Source organism: Thamnophis elegans, chromosome 2, assembly GCF_009769535.1.
Source record: "Thamnophis elegans isolate rThaEle1 chromosome 2, rThaEle1.pri, whole genome shotgun sequence".
Taxonomy (NCBI): domain Eukaryota; kingdom Metazoa; phylum Chordata; class Lepidosauria; order Squamata; family Colubridae; genus Thamnophis; species Thamnophis elegans.
This window is the reverse complement of record NC_045542.1, coordinates 92620073-92632369: the sequence shown is the minus strand read 5'-3', so window position 1 is coordinate 92632369 and position 12297 is coordinate 92620073.

The following is a 12297-nucleotide window of genomic DNA, read 5'->3' as shown; positions in this document are numbered from 1 at the left end:
CACTGCCATAATCGTTCAACTTTTATTTTCAAATCTTCAGCTCAAGCCCATGTATGAAATTGTGAATGGTCCCCTGTGTAAGATCAGCTAATCTTTTGACACCAGCTCTTTGACATGTTTAAAAGAGATCATACTTAAAGCCTGCCAAAATCAAAACAGTCAAGATATTCTGAGGCTTAGAGAGTTCTCTCAAAATGTTTCTTCTCTTTAATCATCCAAGTTTGGCATGCAGATGAGCATACCACCATACATATAGAATCATTTGTTCACAGAAATGGAGCATGAGATGAGAAAAGAGTCCAATTTTTGTCTAGTGAAAACTTTTATTTATCTACTGTGAGATCTTTGAAGTATGTAAGAGCATAACCTGTCAAAAATATGACATACAGTTCAAAGTTGAGATTGTCTTCACTTGTCTGTCTCAGACTGAAGTTCTTCTCATGCTGGCAAGTCAGTTTAAATGGACAAAATATATTTAAAAAGTTTCAGTCCTGATCTAGCCATCTATTATCTGCCCAGCCCAAACCCTGAATTGATTATTTGTCTTTCTTGCTTTCCCTCCCTTCCTCCAGTTTAGAGAAATTGCTAAATTCATAGTTTCATTTATCATGAGCATCTTACCTTCAATTTATATGCAAATTCATAGCAATGTGTCATTGAAAGAAATTGTGTAAATAATGCCAATAAAGTTATGTAAATAATTACAGATGGTGAAAAAAATAATGCTTTGTACACTAATCATCCACAATATTGCAGCTTGAGTCAAACATGCAGGATATTCAATATTTGTCCTGAATGATTTCTTGGTTCAAAATTCTTAATCGGAATTGATGGCATTCTTCATTTTTATAAAATAATTATTTATAACATATTGGTCTTTTGTTTATATTATTAGACATTCATTTTCCTTAATTAAAATGTGATGGGAAGTATAGCATATAAAGCTAAAGCTGTTTTTCATACAAATATGTATATTTGTATTTTTACATAATTTTTATTGAAGATTTTAATTACAATAGTAAAAGCAAACACGATTAAACTCCAAGAAAGGAGAAATAGAAATAAAGAATAAAAAAAATACAAAGAAAGAAAAAGAAAAAAATTAAGAAAAAGAAAATATATAAAGAATTTATTTCCCATCTTCGGCACAAAATATATTTGATAACTCTTTACCAGCTAAAAGATTATAAGCAAATATCTCTTCTTCCCATAACCCATCTGCCATCTTCTTAAATTGAAATAGAACACCTTAGCAATAATGATTGAGCTAATAGTCTATCATTATGCTTGCTTTTCAGGGGTATATTTTCAAGGTCTACAATTTCTTTTTTGAGAAGTGGTCATTAGCACTTGTACAGACAACTCCAAATACAACAATGTTTATGTGTGTGGGTAAGTGAAATCTAGGTTTGCATGGACAATGGAAGAATTGCAATGATTAATTGATTGATTTCTTATCAAGTCAGTGTCAACTTTTAATGACCATAGGTAGATTCTTTCTGTGACAATTTGATCTTAGCCTGGTTCAGATCTTCCAATGTTGCACCTATCAACACTGTAAATCAGTCTATCCACCTTACTGTTGGTTGTCCTCTTCTCTCCCGCCCCACCCCACCATTAGACCCTTCTCTAGAGAGCTAGGTCTTTGCCAGTGACGTGTGGTGAGGTTTATGGCTGGTGAGGCACTGACATAGTGGTGGGTTTCAAATTTTTTAGACTTGTGGAGTTCAACTCCCAGAATTCCACAGCCAGGCATGCTCAGTTCCGATTTAAAGCGATAGCATTTGTTTTTCTTCTTTGTGAAAGAAGTTTCCTTCTTTCTTTTTCTTTTTCTGCTCTCTTCCCCTCCTTCCTCCCTCTCTCCCTCCCTCCCCCTTTTCTCCAACACACACACACACAGAAGTTGGATTGGACTATCTCTCCTATCCCCTTCCCTCTCTCACTCACTCTCTTTCAAACACACACAGACACACACACACACACGCACACACACAAGTTGGATTGGATATCTTTTCCAATGGCTTGAAAGAAGCTCCTCTGCCATCCCCACATTCCCCTGCTGCCTTCCCCAAAACCTCCTGAATTGCAAATGCAGCCTGCTGTCTAGGTGGGAAATGCCTGGAATGCAATAAAGCCCACCCACTCACCTCCTGCTGGCAGGCTGGGGTGAGAGGAAAGGCTGAGAAGCTGGAGGGGAGCCGATCCAAGCCTTCCAAAAGAAAGAGGCTGGGGGAAAGTGTGTGTGCTACAGGATGGCTCTTTGCCTGGCTTCCTGCCTCCTCCTGTGGTCTCCTCAGTGCTCGCTTGTGCTCTCCCTCCTCAAGTGTAGTTTGATCGCAGGCAGAGCCACATTGCCTTTTCAAACTTGTAATCAGTGAAGCTGGGCTGGATTTTTATATAGTTTTATCCAGCTGTTTGTGTGTGAGAGAGAGAAATGGATGGGGCCTGGGGAGGAAGTCACTACACTTGGGGAGGGAGAGCACCAGCAAGCACTGAGGAGACCACAGGAGGAGGCAGGAAGCCAGGCAAAGAGCCATGCTGTAGCACACACACTTTCCCCCCACCCAGGAGGGATCCACTATGTAAAAATCCAGCCCAGCATCACTGCTTACAGGTTTGAAAAGGCAACGTGGCTCTGCCTGCAATCAAACTACACTTGGGGAGGGAGATCACAAGTGACCAGGGTCCTTCCCTCCAGCCTTTGCCCAAAGCCCCGCACAGCACCAGGAGGATGAAGTTTGAATTCCTCCCCCTCCTTACAACCCACACATACCTTTTCCAGCTGTTTCAGAGAGGACTTCAACTCTGCTCTTGCCTCAGGTCCTCCGAAGAAGCCCCGCCCAAACTTCCTTCTCTTTGTGAAGCACCTTGCAAATGGGCTGTCACTTACTCTGCTGCCACTGAGTCACAGGAAGAACAAGCGCCATCTACTATGAGGCAGGAGAACTGTGTACCTTACCAGTCTGAATTTTTAGGCGTTTTATGATTGCTCAGCACAAGAAACATGTTCCACACATATCAATCATAAAACTCAGACTAGGTGAGGCATGCAGTTCTCCTGCCTCATAGTAGAGGGCGCTTTTAGAGGCTTTTTTAAACAGTTAAGCAGAGTCATCCACGGTGAGGCAGCAGCTAGCTCAGCCTCAACTCAGTTCTCACCTAAGAGGCTGAGCTCGCTGCAGCCTCACCGCAAGATCTCGCCTGACTAGTTGAATGGTAAATGTGAAAATTCTGCAATTGTAATAATAAATAATGTAAAACTGGTGAAGTTAAATGGAAACTAACTTTATGGTACAGATCAGTAGATAAATACAAGCATTTAATTTATTTTTTCCTTTTAACTTTTTTTTTTCTTTTCATGATGAGAGCGGTGAGACTATGCCTCACTTCCCTCACTTGACTGCATAACACTGGTCTTTGCATAAGGTGACCAAAATAGGATAATTTGAGCCTGGTCATTTGTGCCTCAAATGAAAATTCTGAGTTGTTCTGTTCAATGAAGTATTTGTTTGTTTCTTGGCTGTATGTGGTATTTCTCAGGAGAATCTCCAATACCCAAATTCAAATGCATCAATATTCCTCCTGTCCTACTTCTTCAGTGCCCAACTTTCATTTCCATAGAGTTTCACACAACACAACAACTTCCTATAATCTTATAGACACATCGCAGCCTCTGAATATTGTTTTCCAAAAACTTCATGGGTGTTCTATCAAGTCTTAGTCTATGTTTTGTTATTACTGAACTTTTTCATGAAATTAATTAAGCCATATTTTTTCATGATATCATTTTCAGTGAAACAAAGGTTGGCTTTGAACATCCCCATGTAGAATTTTTACATTAAAATTGTGATTTATGTTTGTTTTTGCTATTTATGCACATTTTATATAAAGCTTTAAAAAACAGCCATTTGATTCAGCCTCTAAAGCACTCTTTCCGTTGTCAACTGTCAAACATTGTCTGCTTATACCTCCTTTAGCCCAAGCTTGGTTCTATTCTTTGTATATCTTTGTCCTTGTTAATCTCATGGTAGGCCACAGGGCTGGAAAATGTCCTTTATTTTAAGGCATGATTTAAAAGGGATGTGACAACACCATGATATAAAAATGCCAAAGCATCAGATCTTACAGAATTCTTGAAAAGAACATTTCACATGTCTGTAAATGAAAGCAGACATACTAAAAGCTTGTGTGTGCCTTTTATACCCAACTTTTTCACTGCAAGAAGTAAGTTTCAGCTCAGGGAGAACTCTGTAAGATAGGATTCAATTAATATTGGAAATCTAGGACTTATCAAAATCTTCTATAATGTTGTATGGAGGTAATATATATTTTTTCGCATAAATAAATCATGCAAGCATTCCTTTGAATTCAAACCCTCTTTTAAATTACTTTAACTTTTAAAAATGGGCTCATCTAAGAACAGTAGTGTAAAGCTAGAATTAGATGAGGTAGCATCAGAAGTAGCTAGAGAGTTGGAGAAATGGGGTATTTGCACTGTGCAAGTTACTGAAAAGCTAGTACAGATAGTCTTTTAAGTTATGATCTTAGTGGAGCCTGCCCGTTAGAGTTAAAAATTGGAACAAAGTTAAACAAACTGCTCTGCTAATGCATTCATTAAATGCAGGGGTTGTTAAGCCGGGCTCAGGCTGGTGGGGAGTATCCTAGGAAGCCTTACACAGGCACAAGCTCATCTGCTTCAGAACTCTCAAGGCTTCCCCACCCTGCATACAGGCCCACTTCACAGCTGTTTTGCCAAGGAGAAACAAAGGGGGGTCACACCTGGCTTTCCTAATTCTGCCCCTGCCCTTCTTCCTTGCCTTTCTGGGGCAAAAAAATACCAGTTCTCTAATCTGTCAGAGCTTTCTGTGCTGATCAGCTGACTCCTTATCAGTTGGCCATGGGGAGACTGCAAGGATCTTCTCTCTCTTGCACGGCATTGGGAAGCCTATCTTTGCATAAAAGGCAACTGCAGGATGAGCTTCCCAAAACTTTCCCTTGCTTAACATCTTCCCTCCCTTCCACAGAAAGCTACATTTCTTCAATAAACAAAAATCTGGGAGGGACAGATTGTTGAGCTCTCTCCCCTGTCCCAATAAAGTATTAAAAGTAAGCTGTCCCTCTGCTTTCCAATCTATATATCTATATCTATATCTATATCTATATCTATATCTATATCTATATCTATATCTATATCTATATCTATATCTATATCTATATCTATATCTATATCTATATCTATATCTATATCTATATCTATATCTATATCTATATCTATATCTATCTATATCATCTATATCTATATCATCTATATCTATATCTATATCTATATCTATATCATCTATATCATCTATCCATCTATCCATCTATCCATCTATCTCTATCTGTCTGTCTGTCTGTCTGTCTATCTGTCTATCTGTCTATCTGTCTATCTGTCTATCTGTCTATCTGTCTATCTGTCTATCTGTCTATGTCTGTCTGTCTGTCTGTCTGTCTGTCTCTATCTATCTATCTATCTATCTATCTATCTATCTATCTATCTATCTATGTATCTATGTATCTATCTATCTATCTATGTATCTATCTATCTATCTATCTATCTATCTATCTATCTATCTATCTGCTGGTCTTGTTGTATTCGGGTCTTTTCCCCATGTAAGATTGAGATTGTCTTGGCAACATTTCACTTGCCATCTTCAGGCTGGGTTTTGGGCTTAAAGCGTGGTCGGAGCTGCCATCTTCCTATAGAGCTTGGTGGGGGGTGTGTGGAGCCCTGGCATTGTTTCAGTAAGTGGAATGATTGGTTGTGTGGTTGTATCATGATTGGTAGATTGATGCTGATTGGTGCTGGCTGTGTGTCCATTGTTGTTTCATGTTGTAATGGCCTGGGTGGTGGGTGGGGCTCATTTGTTGATTAGGGCTGGTTTCCAGATGTCTGGTAGGCAGGAGGAATAGTCACATTTATTCATGTTGTGGGAGTGTTTCTCTATTTCGATAGCTTCCATAATTATTCTCTTGTTGAAGTGTTCAGTTTTGGAGATTAACCTGATTCCTTCAAAATTAATTTCATGTCCTGTAGCTTTAAGGTGCTGGAAAAGGGAGGAAGTTATTTCTTTTTGTTTCTTACTGCGTTCTTGTGTTCTGCAATGCATGCATTTATTCTCCTGTTCGTTTATCCTATGTATGTTGCAAGGCAGATTTTGCATGGTATTTCATAGACTCCTTGGTTTGGGAAAATGGAGGACTCTGGGTCTTAGCTTCATTTGTTCATTTGACTGCCAGTAGAGGCAGTCCTAGTTGGGTTTTATAGGGCATCAGAGCAAAATGATCTGGGCAAAGATCCTATGGCAGAAATTTGATGAATGAAAGATTAAAGGACAAGGAAGGAATAAAAAGTCAATCTATTTGATCAGAGTTAAAATATAAGCTAATTATAAAATTTTGGAAGCCCTTCCAACACCTGGATAGAAATGAAAATAGGGTGGGGGGAGGTTGTATTTGGGAATATTAAAGATGCAGTGATACAGAGTTGAAAAGATCTGTGTATGTTGTCAGATGAGCGAAGGAAAAGAAATGGAGTAGCCATTAGTAGTGTAGAAGGTTCTTCCTTCTAATCTGCCAGCAGTGTATTTTGGATGCATAGGGTTTTTCAGTCCTATGATTTAAGAGAACCAGAAGAATTAATGGCAACACCCACTAAGGTAATATATAAGAAACCAGACAGCTGGGAAAAAAGCTTTCCTTTTTCACGCAGTCAGGACTGCAAGTAAAATTCATGTTACAAATGAATGAACATTGACTGCTGATCAAGGAAGCCAGGGAGGAAGTGTGAAATAATGGAAGTAAGCAAAATGTAAAATATTGACATTCTATTCTCTAGTAGAAAATAGAAGGATTTATTATCAAGAATAATAATCAAATCTATAGCAATTAACTGCAGGTGACCAAGACAAAGACAAAGAAAACCAGGAAGGGTATTTTTTTTTGTAGATGTTTCTCAATGAAAGGAAAGGGAACTGAAAAATTGAAATAAATATAATTAAATGTAATTTATTTCTATTTTTGCACATTTGTTCAATTGCTTGAAAAGAAAGCACATAGTAAAATGGTGGGAAGCAATGGAAAGTCAATAATAAAAAGCCACATAGCCTTCTGCTTCCAGGTCTACCATGTTTCAAAAGTTCCTAGACTTCTTTTCTGTATTTTGTTTTAATATTTACCTTTTTATTCCAAAGACATATGTGCAAATAATAATAATTTGTCCAGGGAATTGGGATTGGTTGCAGCTTTCTGGAAATGACATAAGGAGGCAGAAACTTGGTATACATGATACAGGAAGGAATCCTTGAAATATTTCAGGCCTCCTGTTGCAATATTTATGTCATATTCTCACCTCCACTATAATCTTACTGAATTTATCTGAATAGATAAATCAAAAAGATTTATCTCAACAGTTACCATGGAGAATACTACCAGAATATCATGAATTTACAAAACATTATTGCAGGAACATGTGATGAGCAATTATATTACAATGGTTATTAAAATATTGTTAAGTCTCATATTACCTACAACAGATTGCTACTTCTAAACAAATACAATGCAATACAATAGCAGATGATCTAGAAAGTTTTAAAAGTCTAGTCCAGATATCTAATAAAGAAAGAAAGAAAGAAAGAAAGAAAGAAAGAAAGAAAGAAAGAAAGAAAGAAAGAAAAAAAAAAGAAAGAAGGAAGGAAGTAGGGGGGGAGGAACCCCTACTTGGATTGATTGGAGTTAATCCAACCGAAAGTCTAAATCCATGTTAGCATTTAATCCAGTTAGTATGGCTTTCATTTAGAGCTTTGGTAAATCCTTTAATATCTTGCTTAAGGAGCAGCTTAAGAGCTCAGTGTTTGTAGGGGAGCTTGTCAATAGTCCTGCTAGGGATGTACTGAGGAGGATTTAAGAAAAAAGGAACACAGTCATCATAATGCAGCACTTTCCCTATCTAAGGTGATGGTGAAGATTGCTGATCTATTTCTATTGATTTGGTGAAGATTATCCTCCTTGAGTTCAAGAGGAGTCAAGTCATTTCTGTTTTAAAATAGGTCCAGCAATACACTAGTTCCTATGTTCCTCCATCATTAATAAACATTTACATGGTTTACCAGGAGATAGATTTATTGATGATGGATAGATAGATGATAGAAAGAAAGAGAGAGAGAGAGAGAGAGAGAGAGAGAGAGAGAGATGAGAGAGAGAGTTAGTGATGGATGAATGGGTGATATAGAGAGATAGCAATAGGAATGGATGATAGATAGATAGATAGATAGATAGATAGATAGATAGATAGATGATAGATAGATAGATAGATAGATAGATAGATAGATAGATAGATAGATAGATAGATAGATAGGTGATAAAGAGAGAGAGTGATAGACAGACAGACAGAGAGATATCATGGTAAAGCTGTTTAAATTTAAAAAGGAGATAAATACATATAAGGAAATTGCACCGCAAGGAATATGGTTTTTAAGGAGTTCTAAGAACATTTAAAGAAAAATTCATGTTTGGTTGAAATAAGGAAATTAACAATGGTTCTCACTGAATCTGCTCAAAATAGCAAAACACTGTAACAACTGCTCAGGATGGGAGAGGCAGGTCATTTCCTTCCCTTCTCCTTTTTTGCTTACTATTTGATCCTGAAACCTCTATCAGATAAAGCTGGATGGGACTGAAGGTTTGGCAACCTTCCATAGGAACATAATAGATACACATTCTGTTTTACTGTATATAACATTCCTATTGTTCCATATTGCACACATGTAAAAATAATTTTTAAAAACTCATTATTTCTGTGTTGTATTAGATTGCTCAGACAACAGAGTTAGATCACATAGGAATTTGGGAATAATGACAGTTATGTTTTCAATGGGAAACAAATGAGAGACGGCTTAGGAAATCATTCTGGATACATAAGAAGGTTTTGATTGAACTAAAAGTTAAAAGTGGCCTGTGTAAGAAACGGAAGGTGAATGTAATTACCAAATAGGTTTATCACATAATTCGTATCTGCAATTAGAAAATTAGGAAGTGGTGGGACATCTTGGTGGAATAGGCCTCAGTAATAAGGAAAAGAGAAAATGTTTCAGCTCCTATATTGTTTCAGTCTTCTTTCAAAATATTTGTAGTCTATCAATCCTAATCAGACAAACAGACAAAAAGAAGGAGTAGAAATCTAAGAATTAGACTAAGGAATGGATGATTTATTGATTGATGGATTATGTGCCATCAAGTCATTGTCAACTCTTAGATACCATGTAGATTGATCTCCAGCATAAAAGAAATGATTAGGTAAAAGGTAATGCTAATTCAGAAAACAAATAACTTGTTGTAGGGACAAAGTACAAAGTACTCATCTCATCTGAATGTATAATTTGATTTGATGACAATATTATATAAACATTTGAAAAATCCACCTAATTTTGAGATGCATCAGAAGCTAATAATAATGTAATAATGCATCAATTCAGCTTTACATTCCAGAGGGTGTTTTGACAGGATTATTCTCAAATTGAATCTTGCAGGCAATTTTCCCACCCATAAGAAATACCAAATAGTATCTCTGAGCCTACAGGGATGAAAATTCAGCCTTGAGACTTTCTTACTGAGCTAAAATTCATCATGTATATGAAATAGTGGTTTCTGACACTTCGTACGAAAGCTTGTGTGGTGCAGTAGCAGTAGCAATAGCACTTAGACTTTTATACTGCTTCACAGTGCTTCACAGCCCTCTCTAATTGGTTTACAGAGTCAGTATATTGCCCCCAACAATTTGAGTCCTCATTTTACCCACCTCGGAAGGCTGGAAGGCTGAGTCAACTGTGAGCCTGGTGAGATTTAAACTGCCAAATTGCAGGCAGCCGGCAGGCAGCAGAAGTAGCCTGCAGTACTGCACCAACATGGCTCATACTTATGGTTTGGGAGAAGAAATCAGAAAAAGAAATCCCAGTTCCTCATAGTCACTCATTGCATTGATTTGGGTTAGTACAATTGACCTCACAGGGATCTTTTTGTAAGGAAAAAGAGAAGGATGGAACACTTTATGAGCAAATTTCTGCATTTGAGATCATCCTTAAAAAATAGTTTCCGGGCAGTTTCTGTACTGGGTGAGGCCTTAATACATATATTCAGGGTCTTCTATAATTATTTTTTTGACCAGAGGATATTTCTCTAGATATGTGAACATTAATTATTATCAAGGAATAACTTAAAGGGAATTATCACCTAAAAATATATTAGGACTTCATAAAGTCGAGCCAATTAATCCTAACCTGTCCATAAAAGCAATTGCTGTAGCCAACACAACGATAAAGCAATAATATACTTCTTTTTCTTCTGTTCAATTATGTCCAATTCTCAGATACTACCTGGAAAAGTCCCTGCAGTTTTCTGTGAAAGGTTCTCCAGATGTAGATTGCTGTTGCCTCTTGTTTAGGGCAGAGAGAAAGTTGCTTTCTCAAGATCACCCAATTGGCTTTGTGCTCAAAGTGGGACTAGAACTCACAGTCTCCCAGTTTTTCTCCTGATGCCTTAACCACTACATCAAACTGGCTCTAAACAATAATCTGTCTGTCTATCTGTCTATTCCAGTATAACATCTGGAACATCTCAAACAATTTCAACCAAACTTGGTACACAAATGACTTACCCTCTGGAAAAAATACTGTGGAGGTAAGACACCCCTAACACTCCTCAGTGTGTGTGTTCTGTTAAGATACAGCCTGTTGTGCCTTAAAATGGCTTCTACCGTACTGCCATAAAATGGCTTCTACTGTACAGCACAGTGGAGTTGCCATGGTAAATGGCTTCACAGTGCTCCACAAGGGGCTCCCTCTGGTAAAGGGGAAAATCCAACACTAGAAATTATGTTTGGCCCAGATATTTCCCCCCTATAAATAAATACCCAGGCAATGCTGGGTTATCAGCTAGTGTAGAATAAAACAAGTACAAAACAAATACAAAACAAATACAATCAATAATTACAGTTAAGAGGTAGGTAGGTCGGAAGGAAGGAAGGAAGGAAGGAAGGAAGGAAGGAAGGAAGGAAGGAAGGAAGGAAGACATTCCTTTTATTGACAGCTCCCCAAACACTTCCAGTTCAGGACTCATGAGAAAGTGATGTCTACATTATAAAATGAAATTCATTCTGTACCTACTACTTAGGTATTTTTTTTTAGATGTTTGCCATTTGAACTTTGAGTGCAAATGTCTTTTCTTTTCTTCCTTTATTACTGTCCATTCCTTTTTACTGTAAATGATATAAATCATTATTTTCTACTGCATCTTTTATATTGGATTTGCTTTTGCATGGACAATGGTTATTTATGAACATGAGTATAAATGTACACGTATAAATGTATGGTATAAATGTATAATAAAGAAAAGGAAGAGGGGAAAGGAAGAAGAATTTATTTACCATGTAGATAATAATGATGAAGATTCTGGCAGAAAAGAAAAAGAAGAGACCATTTAATCCAGGTCCTCATACATTAAAAAAAAAAACCTGTAAATCACAGCGATCTATTTTGCTTTTCTCCCACAGTATATCTCCAATTATTTTTAGCTTTTGTTCCAAAAAGGGTAAATATTGATATATTCTCAAAATAAAATAAAAATAAATAAAAAATAAAAATGTCCATGCAACTTCAGACTCAACTAGACTATTTCGACGAGCAGAGAAAACCATCCCATGTAGCCAATTCAAAGTTGGTTTCTAGATTCTAGTTGGAAGCAGCTAAAAGGTCATCCCTCTTCTACATAACCATGACATGTCGTCCCCCCCCCCGTATCTCCATCATGTTGTCTTGACCATCTCTCCAGTTTATGGATGAGATAATCTTAAATTAACCTTCACTGTATCAGCGTTAAAGTAGTTGTAGCTTTTGAAGACTGAAGGAGGGACGTGACAACCAGGATGAACAACTAACTGCTTTATTAACAAACAACTTAAGACAGCGATTCAAAGTGGCGCGGTGCACGCCAAGGTATTTATACTAACTGTTCAACCAATAGGAACCCGGGACTTGGGCAGCAACTGCTGTCAAGTCCCGGTCCAATCAAAGAGTAACTTCGGCCGGCAACAGCTCCTGCTGCGTCCCGGCCAATCAGGAGGCAGCAGGCTGTTGCTGGCCTCCAAGAAGGTGCTGAACTGCTGAGCCTAATTTACATGGCTCATTAATATTTAACACCCCTTCCCCCCAGGTGGAGCATGCGTAGTCCTGTAGATAGGCGGGGCGGTGCCGGACCCGCCCCGAC